Below are 17,162 nucleotides of genomic sequence, written 5' to 3' on the forward strand. Positions count from 1 at the left end.
CACGGGGCAGGGTTTGGGGGCAGGGTTTAGTGCATGCGACTGCTCACTGTCCCGCTGTGGCACTGACATGACAATTAAAACCTAGAATCTGTGCCTTTGGAACTATTGAACAGCTGCTCCTTACACTCTTGATATCTTAGAAGTTTGCAGGATGCTGCTGGCTCCTGTGGCCACAAAAATGACCCCAGACATGGGGTCAGGAGGAGGAGGCCACTACCTCTGCAGGTCTCTGTCCGCGTAGCCCAGAGGCCAGAGCAAGGGTCACAGAGTCCAAGCCCCAGGAGAGTCACATGCCTTGCTCTGTCACAGAGCCCTCCACCTCACCTGTGTGTGAGGGAGACCGTCACACACCTTCCCATCCTTATGAGACCAAAGCCACCCCCAGTGGGCGGTCCCCTCCGACAGGGTTGACTGAGGATTTACTGTGGGTCTGACTCGGAGACAAGCCTCAGAGGACAGAACCTGTGACCCTGCCCTTAGGGACTCACTGGGAATGAGGACTAAGTGTGGTGCATGGAATCCCTGGAGAGAAGTGTCAGGCTGTGGGGTAGGGGACATGAGAGTTTCAAAAAATTTGAAGCAGGTAAATAAGAAATAGTCTGGAAGCTTTAGTGGCAGAAGTAGGGTTGCACCTGAACCTGGTGGAGTGCGAGGTCTCAGTAGTGAGAAGTCTCAGTGGGACAGGGCAGGTGTCCTGTGACGTTGACTTTATATTTTAAAGAAGGTACCAGTGCAGCTCCCAGGGCTTTGACAAATTGACCATTCCCTCACCCCACTCCAGCCACAGCCACCCAATCAACAGAACATTTAAACCTTTTGTGTGCTAGGCCTTGCCCTGATCTCTAAGAACAAAGAAATCTTTGTAATTTCTGCCTTCAGGGAACACTCCGGCTGTTGGAGAAAGACCTGTAACTGAAATAGGCAACTACAATTTCTTTACTCAAACACTGTCCAGGGCACAGAGGGCAGATCTAGTGCAGACCGTGGGCTTGCAGAGGATGTCGTTCTTTCCGAGGGAGGTGGGAGTTTTCTTTGTGAATCCTTCATCCTTCAAGCCTTCTGTGCTGGCTGCTGCACGTTACCATGGAGACCGCAAGCCCCTCGCTTCTCTTTGCTCTGTGCACCTCCTCCTCCTCCACCTGCCTGACTGCAGAGTCCTTTAAGACTGATAAACTTTCAACTTTACCAGGGAAGAAATTATCATCCTCATTTGAAATGAGGAAAACTGAGACCCAGAAACATGAGAGATTTACCCCAGGCTCTGCCGAGTCTGTTAACCCGCAGAACCTCAAAGCCTGATTCTTCTGTTGAACTCACCTCCTGCCTCACCGTGACACCCCTCCCTTTCACCAGGTTTCCTTCTCCATTTCTCTTCCTTCCCTGTCTTTGGTAGTTTCACTTTTTATTCTACGAAAATCAGAACATGTTCTGACTAAACCTACAGGTGACTTGAAGTTCAGTCTTTATGTTAATTACCTTGAATCTATTCTTGGGTATGTGTCTTAAGCCCTTTGTAAACTGAAAATAGCACCGAGTGAGAAAATCTGCCGTGACAGAATGTATCAGTCTGGCGGTGCTGATGCAACGGTGATAATGGCATTCTCAAGCCTTGCAGTATGCTCAGATACGCTAAGAAGAACCATACACAGCCATGCAGAATTTTCAAACACAGAGTTTGGACACATCGTTCCAAGTTGTTGGAAGTGTTGCTGTAACCACAGGGGACAAGAGCTATCAAAACCTTGGCATAAGGAAAATAGACTTTGTCTTGCAAGGCTGGGTTCCAGCCCTCATCAACCCATTTTGTCTTCTGCACATTACTTAAAGTATCACTCTTATGTGAGTTGTACCAAAGTAAAAGGATTTTGGAAATTTCAGTGTGCTCAACAGATGCTATTTATTGTTATTAAATGAACATTAGAAAAATATTTCCTTAATTTTCCCTAAGGGTCTTCAGTTGTCAAATTTTGAGATTTTCTATTGCTAACATGTGTGACGCTTAGGTCTGTGACTTGAGAGCCTAGTTCTAATCCCAGAGTTCTGACATTCTCTGACAGTACCCAGGTGGGAAGGCCAGGGACGAAGCCAGTACAGGGTGGGGTCTCGGTCACAGCATGGCTTGAGGCCCCGAGGGATGATGGTTGTCCCTGTTGTCAGTCATCTTGGCTCACAGACCAATTCCAGGCAGGCTTGTTACCAGTTCACTACCGTCCTGCAGCCAGCTTCCTTTGGGCCTCACTGCTTGCATTATCCATATTCATTGCATAATTTTCTTCCATTACTTCCAATTAAGCCATTTAGCCAATTCTGTAAGAACTGAAACCTCTCTTGATTAGTGTGGGCCCAGTAGAGGCAGCAGAAGGGGCCTCAGTTCAAGGTTCTGCCTGTCCCTTCCTTCCCCCTAACCCCCAGACCAAGCAGTGCCCCTCCACCTTGTCCTACACGGTGGCTGTAACTTTTTCTGTGAATTGTGGTACATGGTGTTCCCTCCCTGATGGCCTCACAGGGTCCTGCTAATGCAACCTATGTTGCTAACATGCCAGGTGACATGTATTCAGATGGGGATGCATCTTGACAAGCAGCAGTATGTGCACATGTGAGTTCATATGTGTGAACATTACCAGCACTGGCTGTCCTGAGACACAGGCCTGGCGCCTGCATCCTAGATGATTACCACTCATCCCCACAGTGCCTGGTGTCTCTGCATAGGGAGACTATTCCGGCTGTCTGGACTTAGGGTGGTTTTGAGACTTATGAGCAAATTATCAACCACAAAAGTCAACACTGTCATCATCAGCAATAATGTGTTGTGATGGAAATTTACATCTAAATACAAGGTACCACTAAGATATCTGGGGTCAGCTTTATTCCACTACCAGCTCTGTGACGTCAGGCAGGTTATTTTACTACTACTAGTGTGTGCTTAGTTTTTGGTATGTGTTTAGTTTTTTGAGCGCTTATGAAATGCTGAGCATGAGTCTTGCGTGACTTACTCTGTAGCAATCAGTATGCTCCAACTGGATACCAAAAACCATCTCTTCCAAATCTGAGCAAAAAGGGATTATACTGGAAGGCCACTGGTTGGTCCACTGAAATGACCAAGAAATGGAGAAGCTAGGCAAGAACCAAGGGCAGCGGGGCACAGGCAAAATCCTGCTGAGGGGACTAGTTAGGATACCCTCCTCCTGGAGGCCACATCTCTCCCTGCAGCCACCTGAAGTGATCTTGGCTGTCCTCATCCATTTGCTTGTGCTCCTACCAGATTCAAAGCCTGGGCCCAGAGTCCAGGATGCAGTTGGTGGCTCCAGCTTCCACGTAGGTTGGGACTGGAAACATCTGGATGGGGCGGCAACCCAAAATAATTAGTGTCTCCTACAGGGTTCGGTGACCCTGAGTGAGGTGATATTACAATTTACAGGTGGGAAGAAGGGGGCTCTCAAAGTTTCATTCCTGAGCATCCGGTACGTGGCTACTACTGGCCCCATTCCTGCAGGAATGCAAGAGCAGACGAGTGTAGGTAATGAGCAAGAGTTCATCGCCTTTCCCTCAGTAATGGCTTCTGGGAAAGTTTGTGAGCAATGTGGAAAGTTTTCAAACATTCTGTCACATTCCTGAGACTCTGGCACTGGCCCCTAATTTCTTGGCAATACCCACAGTTGTAATTCTTCTGCAGACATTGTGTACCAAAGCCACCGCTATCGTCATCATGAAGTTGCTTCTAGTTTACTGGAGCCTCGTGTAACCCTCTGAGGTTGGTGTTACCTCAGTTTACCAAATAGGAAAACTAGTGCTTAAGGAAGTTTATGGCTGTCTCAAACTCACAATGCAAGACAGGCTAGAAGCCAGGCATAGTGGTGTATTCAGGAGACGGGGGCAGGAGAATTGAGCTGAGTTCAAGGCCAGCCTGAACTACATTGTGAAACCCTGTGTCAAAAACAAAAACAAACAAGCACAAAAACTAGAATTATAGCTGGATTTCTTGTGGGTCTTTTGTCTCCAGAATCTACTTTATCACACAATCTCTTTCAAAGAAACAGGCTAAAAACAGGACATCTAGAAATTTGTGTTTAATAAATGAACATTTGAATTAAAAACATAAAAATAAAAAAAACAGGATATACACAAACCTAGGCTGTCAAGGCAGGAAAAAGTCTTGCCCACATTCATGTTCTTTTTGGTTTTTTACTGATAGGAAAGCCAAGTTCCTCACAGTGCAGCCAGGGTTTGAATGTGTTTTTCTAGTTTCCCAGTTTAGTGAACACACACACACACACACACACACACACACACACACACACACATGCACGCATACACACAGAGAGAGAGAGAGAGACTGAGATTATTTTAATACCAAGTAATGGGCAGCATGGGCCACCCAGTTGGTAGGGCCTGGCTGGGTGTGGCCCAGAAGAAAGACACAAGAGCAGGGTGACTTGGAGGAAGTTGGCTCTGTACCTCCAGAAAATACTGTTCTCTTGGGGGCTGGGGATTTAGCTCAGCGGCATAAGTGCCTGCCTTGCAAGCAGGCGGTCATGAGTTCAATCCCTGGTAAAAAGGAAAAAGACAAAAAAAAAAAAAAAAAAATACTGTTCTCTCAAAATCAGGAAATGTCATGAAAGCAGTTTTAAGAGGGAAATTTATACCAGTAAATGCCCTATCAGGAAAACAGAGCAAGCACATATAAACAACTTAAAATGTGGAACCTCAAACTTCTAGAAAAAGAAGAGCAGGCTAAGCCAAAAGCTCTTACAAGGGAGGAAATTATAAAGATCAGAACAGATGTTAACACACTGGAGACTAAAAAAAATATGAAGAATCAATGAATCGAAGAGTTGGTTCTTTGAAAGATTAAATAAAATTAACAAACCCTTATCCAACCTTATCAAAATAGGAAAGAAAAGACTCAAATCCATGCAATTAGGAATGAAAAGGACAAAATCACAACAGACCCTGCAGAAATCCAGATGATCATCTATACCTACTTTGAAAACTTGTATTCTAATAAGATGGAAAATACAGAAGAAACAGATTCCTAGATACATATAAATTACTCAAGCTGAACCAAGAAGATATAAAATTCCTAAATAACCCAGAATCAATCAATGAAACTGCAGATGTAATTAAAACCTACCTACAAATAAAAGCCCAGGCCTTGATGAATTCACCGCTGCATTCTACAGGTTTAGAGAAGGCCTAACACCACTGCTTCTCAAATGCTTTAATGAAACTGAATGGGAAGCAATACTTCCAAATTCATTCCTGGAAGCAAGCGCTGCCCTGATACCAAAACCAGAGAAGGACTCAACTAAGAAAGAGAATTACAGGCCAGATTCCCTAATTAACATTAATATAAAAATCTTCAGTAAGATACTGGCAAACAAACTGCAGTAAATCATCAAAAAGATTGTACATCATGATCAACTGGGATTCATCCCCGAGTTGCAGGGATGGTTCAACATACATAAATTCATAAATGTAATATACCATATTAACAGATCCAAGAACAAAAATCACATGATCATCTCAATAGATGAATAAAAAGTTTTTGACAAAGTGCAGCCCCCGTTCATGATAAAAACCCTACCGAAAATTGTAATATATGGTTGTTATCTCAATCTGATAAAAGCCACCTTATGACAAACCAACAGCCAACATCATACTAAATGGACAAAACCTGAAAGATTTCACTCTAAAATCAGGAAAAAGATGTCCACTGTTATTCAACATAGCCCTGGAAACGTTAGCCAGAGCAATTAGACAAGAGAAAGAAATAAAAGGAATAAAAATAGGAAAAGAAGAAATTAAACTATTCTTGCAGATGATATGATACTCTACCTAAAAGATCCCAAAATGCTCCAAATTCTAGATTTCTTTTTTCTTTTAAAGAAGGAAAATAAAACAGAATAAAATCAATCAAAATAAACTAGTATAAGTGATACAGGACTTCAAACCATACGAAATCAGCAGCAGCTACCATAATGCCTTTTGTTGTCTTCAAAATAGTTGCAGATACTTTTGGACATAGTGAAAAATCAAAAAGAACAGAAGAGAATATACTACAGACTTTTTTTAAAATCAGTACCAGGGATCAAACTCACAACCAAGGCAGGCACTTATGCCGCTGAGCTAAATCTCCAGCCCTTTCTTAATCCTTTTTTTTTTTTTTTTTTGTACCAGGGATTGAACTCACCACCTTGTGCTTGCCAGGCAGGCACTTATGCCGCTGAGCTAAATCCCAGTGAGAAGAGAATATAAACAATAAAAACTAAACAATGAAAGCAATAAAGGACTTTAAAATAAGGTAAAGGTAAATCCAAAATGGCTACCATAATATGTCTTGCTATCTTTTAAATAGCTGCTCCTGCCATCAGATTTAACATAAGCAAACAAAACAAAAGAGAATAAAACTCAACCCCAAAAAATAATGAAAATGATACGGTTTCCAGGAGGAGGTCACCTCCTTGGTAGGCCTGGTTCTCTCCCCTGCAGCCTGCAGATGATGCTGACTAATGGAAAGAGGCTCTGGGGTGGCTGTCCCCACTCTGGTGGCAGTCTGCACAAGGTGCTGGTTTCCAGGCGGGGATCACCTCCTAAGACTTCTAGATTTAATAAGCAAATTCAGTAATGTAGCTGGTTACAAAGTCAGTGCTCAAAAATCTTTCCTATACATGAATGCAAACTCACTGAGAGAGAAATCAGAGAAACAATACCTTTTACAATAGCATCTTAAAATATGAAATACGTAAGAATCAATCTAGCAAAGGGTGTAAAAGACCTCTACATTGAAAACTACAATATTCTGAAAAAGGAGGTTGAAGAGGATATTAGAAAATGGAGAGATGTCCTGTGCTCTTGGATAGGAAGAACCAATATAGTGAAAACGGCCATACTTCCAAAACTGTTATGCAGAGTCAATGCAATCCTAATCAAAGTTCCAATAGCATATCTCGCAGAATTAAAGAAAACAATCCTAAAAGTCATCTGGAACCACAAGAGACCTAGAATAGCAAAGGCAATCCTGGGCAACAAAGAGAAGACATTATAATCCCTGACTTGAAATTATACTATAAAGCTACTGTGATAAAAACAGTATGGTACTGGCCAAAAAAACAGACCTGAAGATCAATGGAATAGATTAGAAGATGCAGGAATCAACTGCAGACACACTAAACCATCCTGTCTTTGACAAAGGTGCCAAACACATTCACTGGAAGAAAGATAGCCTCTTTAATAAATGGTGCTGGAAAAACTGCTCTACACATGCTAAAGATTAAAAATGGACCTGTATCTTTCACCATGCACTAGGCTAAAATCAGAATGGATCAAATATTTAATATTAAAACAAACATAAAATCTGCTGGAAGATAGAGTAGATAAAATTCTTGAAGACATTGGTGTAGACAAAGACTTTTATGAACAAAACCCAGATTGCACAGAAACTGTCACAAAGAATCAACAACTGGGATCTCACTCTATTGAAAAACTTCTGCATAGCAAGAGAAACCACCAACAAAGTGAAGAGACAACCCACAACTTAGGAGAAAATGTTTACCAGATGTTCCTCGGGCAGAGGATTACTATAGAGAACATATAAAGAACTCAAAAAATCAGTCCTCCTAGATATAAAGACTGAATTCAAAAATTGGCATCTGAGATGAGTACACACTTCTCAGATGAAAAAATGCAAATGAAAAATAAGTATGTGAAAAAATATTCAACATTACTGATCATTTAAGAGATGCAAATTAAAACAACACTGAGATTCCACCTCACCCTGGAAAGAATGGCTATTATCAAGAAATCAAGCAATAACAAATGCTGGAAGGGCTGTGGGGAAAAAGGAATCTTTCTCCACTGCTGGTAGGAATGCAGACTGGTGCAAGCACTGTGGAAATCTGTGGAGATTCCTCAAAAAGTAGGATTGAAGGTCCCATTTGACCCAGCTATTCCCCTTTGGGTATCTTCCCAAAAGAATTAAAAACATCATAGCACAATGATATATATGCACCCATATTTCTAGCAGCACAGTTTATAACAGCCAGATCTTGGAAGCAACCTAAATGCCCACTGACTGAGGGATGGGTGAAAAAAAAATGTGGTATTTTTATACAATTGAGTACTACTCAGCTATAAATAGTGATAAACTGACACTTTTGTAGGCAAATGGATGCACATTGAGAACATACTCATTAGTAAAATAAATGACACATGTGTAAACATCATCGTTTCATTGATGTGACAAGCTGCAAAAACATGTAAATATGTGTATATATGTTTTATATGTATATAAAAATAGTTAAGGTAGTTACACTTCTGATTTCTCTAAGTTTGCTGGAGAGAAAGATCTGTACTGATATTGTTCAGTACAGATAATTGAATGCAGATGTCTTGTGCTTCAGTGAATGATACGTGGATGACAATGTGCAATAATATATGTACCATTGTTACCCTCTGATTGATTTGCTTAAAAATTTTATTATAGTTTTCTTCTTCTTCTTTTTCTTTTTCTATGTTTGAATAAAATGGATTTTTTTTTAAAAAATCAGGAAATGTCTGCACATATTAAGATTCCGGTATCTTCTCCTGGTTGGAACTGATTGCAACAGACTTAACAACAGATTGCAACAGACTGCAACAGACTTTGTTGATTGTCGGAACCTGGGGAGACAAACCTGAAGGTAACTAGGCCTGGACAGACCAAACATGTGCTTCCCAAAGAACTGGACAACCTGTGGTTATTAGCATGTTGATCTGAAGCCCACTCCCACGCACTGAGAAATTTCCATGTGCTCAGGGCCTGGAGCCAACCTCCACACCTTAAAAAACACTCACCCGTCTTCAGCTGCGTTCAGTCAGCTCAGGCACTACCCTCTCAGGGAACTTCTCTGACTGCCGTGGTGGACTGGAACCTGCTCTGGTTTCCCACAGCCCCCACACATTCCCTGTGTCCTGGCTCTGTGTCATGTTGTATGTTTCTCTTCTCTCCGACATAGTCTATAAACTCCAGGGCATGAACAGGACAGGTGTGGCACTGAAGTTGTTTGAAGGAATGGACAGGGAACAGGAGGAGAGAACCCAGTTCTCAGCCTAGCTCCTCCTCTGTCTGTTCCTACTCTGAACCCAGGGGAAGGACATCAGGCTTTGCCTATTTAGCTCCTAGATTTGGCCTTCAGATCAGCCTCCTCTGGTAACAAGGCCTCAGTTCTTCCCTGCTCCAAACCAGACTCAAAGATCCTGAGACACCTTTAGCCTTCCAGCCCCAGAAGCTGAACTCCACCCTGAGAGCCCCATCACTGGATGTCCTCTGTGCAGCACACAGCTGGGCTGCACAAGAGTGGCCACGGGCTTGGCGTGCTCTCAGAGCAGGCCCTGACCCAGCCACTGAAGTCACAGAAGTGGGCAAGGCAGTGTACCAGGTTCCCAAGTCTGCCAGCTACCTTGACACAGGTTCTGGAGGAGACTGGGTAAAGGCATCTCAATGTCAAATGGATGGAAACCACGGGCCTGCTAAGGGCCATTAGTGAGAGGCTCACACAGCCAGTAGGTTCTTCTTGGGGCTCTTACCAGTCACTGAGCTGGGAGATGCTAATTAAATGAGGAGGAAGCCAGGAAACCTCGAAGAAGGTTTTCTTGGAACTTAGTTGTTACATCAGTATTCCAACACAGTAATGTCCCAGCATACCACATTCAGTTGCTTTGCCCTTCCTTGATGGAGGGCATCGTACCTAACATTCCTTCATGTCAGCGGTCCCCAGGGGCCGGTCTTATGGATGACAACAGAAAAGGGGAGAAGATGACTTAGGGATGAGCCAAGCACATTACACTTTAAGGTGCTTTATTTCTATTACTTTACATTAGATTCTCATAAACAGTGTACAACCTGGATCCCTCGCCAGGAAGTGCGGGATACGGTTCTCTTCCTCCGAGCATCTACGACAGGAATGCAAGTAATGGGAGCCGCTGTAAATACTCAGAAGCCTGCCAGCTCACCCCTGCCCACTTCCTGCTGGATGGCCCAGTCTCTAGCAGCCCCTGGGCAGCTGCCCGTACCACTCCTCTGCCCAGTGTGGCTCTGGACTCTGGCCCATGCATCACCCCAGCATTTTAAAATACTAGCACTGCAATAGGAATGCCTAAAGTCCACTTTCTTCTACCACAGCATTTATTTGTTTCTTGGTTCCTTACATCTTTAAATCAACGACGTTTAATATTTTAGGGAACACAGGCTCCTTTAAGAAACTGTTAAAATTGTTAAAATGTATAGTTTTTCACCCCCAGGGGGAAAAATTATACAATACAGTTTGGGTATCATTTCATATCATGTGACTCTTAGCAGAGTTCACAGATTCTAAAAACTATTTAATTTTACCCTCCTTTGACCCAGAAAGACATTTAAAATAAAAACATTACATTTAAGATGGATCAAGAGAAGACTGGAAAAAAAAAAAATGTAGGGACCAGGCAGTGCCTAGAAAGATACAAAAAGTGCAGACTGCAGTGACCCACAACACAGCTAAATCTGTGGCCTGTATATTTAGCTCTACGACTGCTAGAAGCCAGGGTAAAAAGGGAAATGTGTTCACTTTTACAGTTCACAGTGTTCATGAGATAAAAACAAACTACTTAATCCTTAGAGGATATACAACTATTCTTGGCATGGAGGCCAGACAAAATTTTTTCTGAGATCTTTATAAACAATGATATAAAGGATATGACCCCAACAGACCCTTGCCATCCACCCACACATGTTTTGTTTTTTTTTGTAGAGTGACCAGCTTGTCCTGGTTTTCCTGGTGCCTTTTCAGCTTTAATACTGAGTGTGTTGGGTTCTGGGAAACCCTTTAGTTCCAGTCAAACTGAAAAGACCACTCACTTTAGCTGTAAATAATAGGTCATCAAAGAGCATGTACAAGGCCCTGAGTTCAATCCCCAACTCAGAAAGAAAGACAGAGAGAGAGAGAGAGAAAGAGAGAGAGAGAGAGAGAGAAAGAGAGAGAGAGAGAGAGAGAGAGAGAGAGAGAGAGAGAGAAAGAGAGAGAATGAACCCAGGGTAAGGTTCCAGAAAATCATGTACAATCAAAGTTATCATTAGAAATCCCCCAACTGACCATAAAACAAAGTGCAGAGCCATCCCCCACTACATAGTCATTTGTGCCTCTGTGGATGGAGCAGACTGCTCTTCCTTTGGTGGCAAACTGGGGAGGACCACGGTGGACACACACGGAGGAGTCCATGAGGCATCCACAACCTGAGCCAACGGAGGGACGGCAGTGCCCCACCACAGGCTGAGATGCTCATCCCGGGGCCTCTGCTGAGCAAGTGAAGTCATGTTCATTCATTACTAATCTTTCTCTTCTCACTTCTGTTTTTCAGATAGCAAATATAAGTTAATGTTCGTAAGCTAAATAGAAATAGTACCTACCTCACAAGGCTCTTGTGAGAATGAAGTTAATCTTGTGGATTCGGCTCAATCATAGAGTGCTTGCCTGCTACGCGTGATGTCTGGGTTTGATCCCTAGCACTGCAAAAAAAGAGGGAAAAAGTGGTATTTATAAAACATTCAAAGCATACACAACACAGAGTAAGCTCCAATGTTTATTAAATATAGATTTGGTGGCACCTTTTATCTTCGATGGCAATCCTGCATCTAACTCCTGGTGGAAATTTAGGGAAAAGATACATTCTGTGGCATCACGAATTCATGCGGGAACGCAGTATTGCTAAACCTCCAGGGGGAAGAAGAGGCTTTCTCCTTTGTCCCTGAAACCTGGCGTGTGACCCGCACCTTGCATGGGAAGCCGAGGGGCGCTTGGGCTCTTGCAAGTCTTTCCCCGAGCGCTCTTTGGCTTAGCAAATTCCCAGCCCCAGGACAGCAACAACGCACCGAGCTCCCCAGCCTCTTCCAGGCCTTGGGCCGCCTCCTGCACGGTGTGCGCTGGCCCCTTGTCAGGGGCAGGCTGCTGGGATCGCTGAGAAGCCTGGCATGAGGGCTGGGTCACCGAACACTGCAGGTGAAACCACTGGGTCGGCACGGTGCTGAGCTCAGAGTCCGGAGAGGCCAGGGAGACGGAGCGCGGATAAAGGAGGGAGAAGGCAGGTTTCTAACCCTTGACTCTGCCAAGGCCAAAAATTGGTAAGAAGCACAAGATATTCTCCTAGTTCATTTAAAAGAAAGGTTTGTGCTAATATCGTTTGGAGATTTTTTAATTGCCACATTTTGTACTCTGAGTGACTACTTTAAAAATAATGATATGTGATGTATTAACTATTATTTTCCCACTATAGTGCTATTCAATTTTTTCTATTAAAACGAAAAGAAAATCACTCCAGTATGATTGGGTTCCAGAATCTTCCTGCTGCAGCTAAGGCTTACATATCCCAGAATTAAAAATCTCAGAGCTGTCAGGGCTTGGCAGTGTATGGTTGGAATCTGAGCCACTCTGGAGACTGAGGCAGGAGGACTGCATGTTCAAGCCCAATCTGGGCAAGTTAGTGACTTAGTTGAGACCTTGTCTCAAAATAAAAAGGGCAGGGGCTATAGTTCAGTATAAATGCCCTGAGTGCAATAATTAATTTAGCACAAGCTTACCTGCTGCCTGCTCTAGGCATAATGAACCTGAAATCTGACCTAAATCCTAAGGCAGAATCTCCTTCTTTATCACTTAATAACACTGTGACCAGCAAGTCACCTCTTCTAAGGCTTCATTTACCTGTCTGTTAAATGGTAGTAATGTGAAGTAATACCTATACCAGAGATATTATAAAGTAGGTATTGTTCTGAGGATTAAATAACTGTCACTTATATACATGTTCTTACTATATGTCAGACATTAGTCTATGTGTTATATATGTATATAAATTCTTTTTATCTTCCCAGTAACTCTGGGAGGCAGGTGTCATTCTTATCATTTTCCAGGTGATGACACTGAGGCACAGAGGAGCCAAGTAACTTACCTGAGGTCTCACAGCTAATTGGTTGTGGAGTCAGGACTGAACTGGTGCAGCGTCTGGAGACAGTTTTGACTGCGTGTATTCCTCCATGCTTTCACAAAGGGCTTAGCACAGCCTCCTTGCGCACAGCAAACACTCAGTGCCTGTCCCCTGCCAGCACCCTGCATATGCTCCTAACACCCTTAAGAGGGGGATCTGCTGGGATCTGCTTGGAAGATCCCATAGTATGATTATTACAATTACATTTTGACTGTTAAGGTCTTTCTGACACTGACATGAACCCCCTCCCCCAGCACCCACCTCGCTCTCCCCCCCCAGACCAGTTCCATCCTTGGAATCTCCCTGGAGTCTTTCTCCCCCTGGCTCCAAGATGGTCTCTCAGAGATTTGCAGCCCAGGCCCCGACTGTCTGTTGGTGACTTGGCCAGTGGCCTGCAAGGTTGACAAACCTTTCAGAAGTCCCAGGACCATTTTAGGTTGGGAGTTATTGCTTCCCACCCCAGAGCCTAGTACCTGCATAAATAAACATAATTCTCAGGGTCCTGTGCAAACACAGGACCCCTTGTTTAAAAATTGTTGAGAATTTCAAGATAGTGATAGCAGAGCATTCGGCCAGGTGCAGGCCCTCTACAGATGCACAGGTCTCAGGCTGATGAAGTGGCCCTGAGCAGCATTCTGTGTCTCTGGTTAAGCATCACCACCCCTCACCTGGAGCCCCATGGAGGTGAGACGGGGGAGAGGCATCTGAGACCAAGCACGTTAAAGCCACTTGGGCTCTGGAGCCCAGCAGTTAATTAACCTCATGGTTTAACATTGAGTCCACCGTCCTTGGCCCCAGCCCCCTTTTCCAGAGTCAGCCTTCTGGGTTTAGTGGGTTAGCAGCATGAATACTGGACTAAGAATTAGAATCATTTCATTGGCATTCTTAGTACCTGGAAGTGAATTTTTTGCCCTCTCTGGGCTGTTTCCTTGTCTGTTAAATCAAATTGTTAAATTTAGTATCAATTTAAATATTCTTTAACTGAACATTGACCCAGCAAGTTTATACCATAATAATCGCATCATTAAACTGAGCACTTATTATTCACTAGATAGTATTAAATTCTTATATATCATTCCATTTTATTTTTATGATAATCCAATCAGTACTTTTTAGAATTTTAAAATGTAAACTCAGCAAAAGGAGTTTCTACTTTTTCTTTTGTCTACATTTTTCAGTTACAGATCTCCAACTACTATAACAATACCTGGAACACTGCAGGTGAACAGGAGCTATTTATGGGACAAATGAATGAGGAGACAGGCTCAGAAGAGTGACGGGTGTTGGATGTGGTGGCACATGCCCGTAATCCCAGCACCCAGAAAAGGCTCACCACAAATTTGAGGCCAGCCTGGACTATATATCAGCTTAAGGCCAGCCTGAACTACATAGTGAGACCCTGTCTCAAAGAGGAAAAATGAAAAAGGAGGAAAGAGTGATGTGACTTGCTATGGTTTAGATCTGGTGTCTGTTATACTAAGATGCTGAAAAATTAAAATAATTGATTAAAAGATAACTAGCAAAAGTAGTTAAAAGGATAGTTAGTAGCAGTATTGTCATTCTGTACTGAGCTCGTTACCTTAGTAACCAAGCACCAACCACACAGTTATAGATTAACTGACCACATTGTTATGCTGTTCTGTACGGGTGCTGCCCCCACAAGTAACCTGTGTGCTATGTCAACCTTTGTTCCACTTGTAAGAGACAAATGATGCTGTGTCAACCATTGTTCCCTTTATGAGAGACAAATGTTCCTGGAATTGGCAGACCAAGGGCTCCACTGTGAAATGCCTCCTGACCTCAAGCAAAGGTGTTTCTCATCACTATGTACTTAATGATCAATGAGCTAATCATAAATGAACTATAAAAATCAGTCAAAATTCTAACTCAGTTGCACAGCTTTGCAAATTCCATCTGCACTGTGTCGTTGGGCCAGCTAAAATAAAAGCACTTCTTTTAAAACGCCATTGTTGTCGTCTTGCCCCGTTTATCATCTCAGGGGTCTTGCCCCATTTTTTCATCATGGGGCCTTGTTTTTTGGGTGGGTGACTACAGTGTCCCCTGTGTCTGCAAAATGTTTGAATCACAGGCCATTATACTCATCAGGAAGTGGATGAGTCCACTGATGAGTTCAGTAACCGAGTGAACAGTTAGGTGGGGCCTACTCAGAGGGATCACCAGGGGCTTGACCTGGCTCTGTCTCCTGCCTGGGCTCCTCCCTCTGCTCCCTGCTTTCTGGCTTCCATAGGATATGCAGCTTTCCCCTGCCAGACCTCTCCATAAGGCACTGGAACCAACAGACTATGGACTGAAAATGTGAGCCTAAAGAAACTTCTCTTTAGTTGTAGATGTTGGGTATTCTGTCCCAGGGGTGAGAAGACAACTAAGACAGATTTTTTGTGTGTATCTTTTTTGAGATAGGTCTCTCTATTTGGTTCAGGCTCACTTGGGGCTCACTTTGTAACCCAGGCTGGTCTTTAAGTGTGCAACAATCCTCCTGCCTCAGCCTCCCAAGTGCTGGGATTACAGGAGTGCATCACCACGCCTGGCTACTAAAGACAGATTTTTTTTTTTTTTTTGGGTACCAGGAATCAAACTCACAAGCTCATGCTTGCCAGGCAGATGCTTATGCCCCTGAGCTAAATCCCCAGCCCCTAAAGACAGATTTTGATGCTGAGACTGGGGTTGTTGCTGTGACTAAAATTATGTAATCTAGAAGATTTTAGAACTAGCTTTCAGGAAGAGCTTGGAAAGGTGTGGAGGTGCTAAGGAATGCCTAGAATGCTATAAGCCAAACTTAATGGTAGATTCTGATCAGAGCTCAGAAAATCAAAGTGCTAATAAAAATTCAGAGAGTAAAGGCTAAGGTCAGAGGGTTACAGTCAGAAAGAAAGACTATATTGGCAGTTGGGCTAGAGGCCAGGTGTATTATGCTCTGGCAAAAAATTTGTCTATATTTTGCTCATGTCCTGAGATTTTGCAGGATACACAGAAAAAGGGTAGTAATTAATCTGGTGGAGGAAATTTCAAGGCAGCCCAATATTCAGGCTGTGGCATGAGTACTTTTGTCTGCTTTCAATAAGGCTTACAGTAAGACTCTGGAGCAAAAAGACCACTTGAAAAATTTGGAATTTTGCCAGAAAGGAAATGCCTACGAAGTTGGGGTCTTAAAAAAAAAGAAACTGGGGACTGGAGGTTTAGCTCAGTGGCATAAGCGCCTGCCTTGCAAGCAGGCAGTCGTGAGTTCAATCCCTGGTACCGATAAAAAGGAAAAAGACAAAAAAAAAAAAAAAAAGAAAAAAGAAAAGAAAAGAAACTGACAGAATTGGGATCTTGGAGATCTTGGTTTATGAAAGGATTAGCATTAAAAAGAAGCCAAATACTTTGTGTAGGGACAATAGGAAAGTTGGGTTAGAGGCATCAGCAAGACTCCACCCTCACAGACTCCAGGGGACAAAACTATATTTGTTTTCTTTCTTTTTTCTTTTTTTCAGGGATCAAACTCACAACCTCATGCTTTATGCCACTGAGCTAAATCCCCAGCCCCCAAGGGGACAAAACTATAAAGTTTTCATTTGAGAAGAGAGCCCTCAGCCATTCAGAGCCAACCAGAAAAGAGTCCCCTGGAACTGTTAAACTTTGACAACTCTTAGACTGGACTAAATGCATTTTGCATAAAGAAATGGGCACACACACAAAAAAGAAAGAAATGGGTACAAATCTTTTAAGGTTCAGGAGCAGAATGTTAAGGCTTAGATTTATGGTCTCCTGTGACTGGTTCATGGGCTCATACTCATCCGTGGAGTGGTAGGCTGATGAGGTCAGCAGATGAGTGTGTTGTGAGGAGGCAGGTCCCTGGGTGACCTTGAAGGGTGTGTCTCCCTCCCTTTTCTCTCTGCTTCTTTGCTGGAGTGGCTTTCCTCTGTAAGATTCTTTTACTATGCCTTTCTTGCTTTGGAGACGGCTGACTACATACTGAAAATGCAAGCCAAAATATACTATTCCTTTTAAATTGTAGGTGTTACGTATTGTATCTCAGCAACAAAGATATCTGTCTAAGATTTTATAGCAGAAAATACCAAAGGTAGAATTCTAATCCATATCTTCCTGACTGTATATTCTCTGCTTAGGCTACTATCTGCTGTATGGGGGTGAGCCCCATTTTATAGCTG

This window comes from Cavia porcellus, unplaced genomic scaffold (assembly GCF_034190915.1).
Source record: "Cavia porcellus strain 051 isolate PalLab524CR breed Dunkin Hartley unplaced genomic scaffold, mCavPor4.1 scaffold_25, whole genome shotgun sequence".
NCBI classification, from domain to species: domain Eukaryota; kingdom Metazoa; phylum Chordata; class Mammalia; order Rodentia; family Caviidae; genus Cavia; species Cavia porcellus.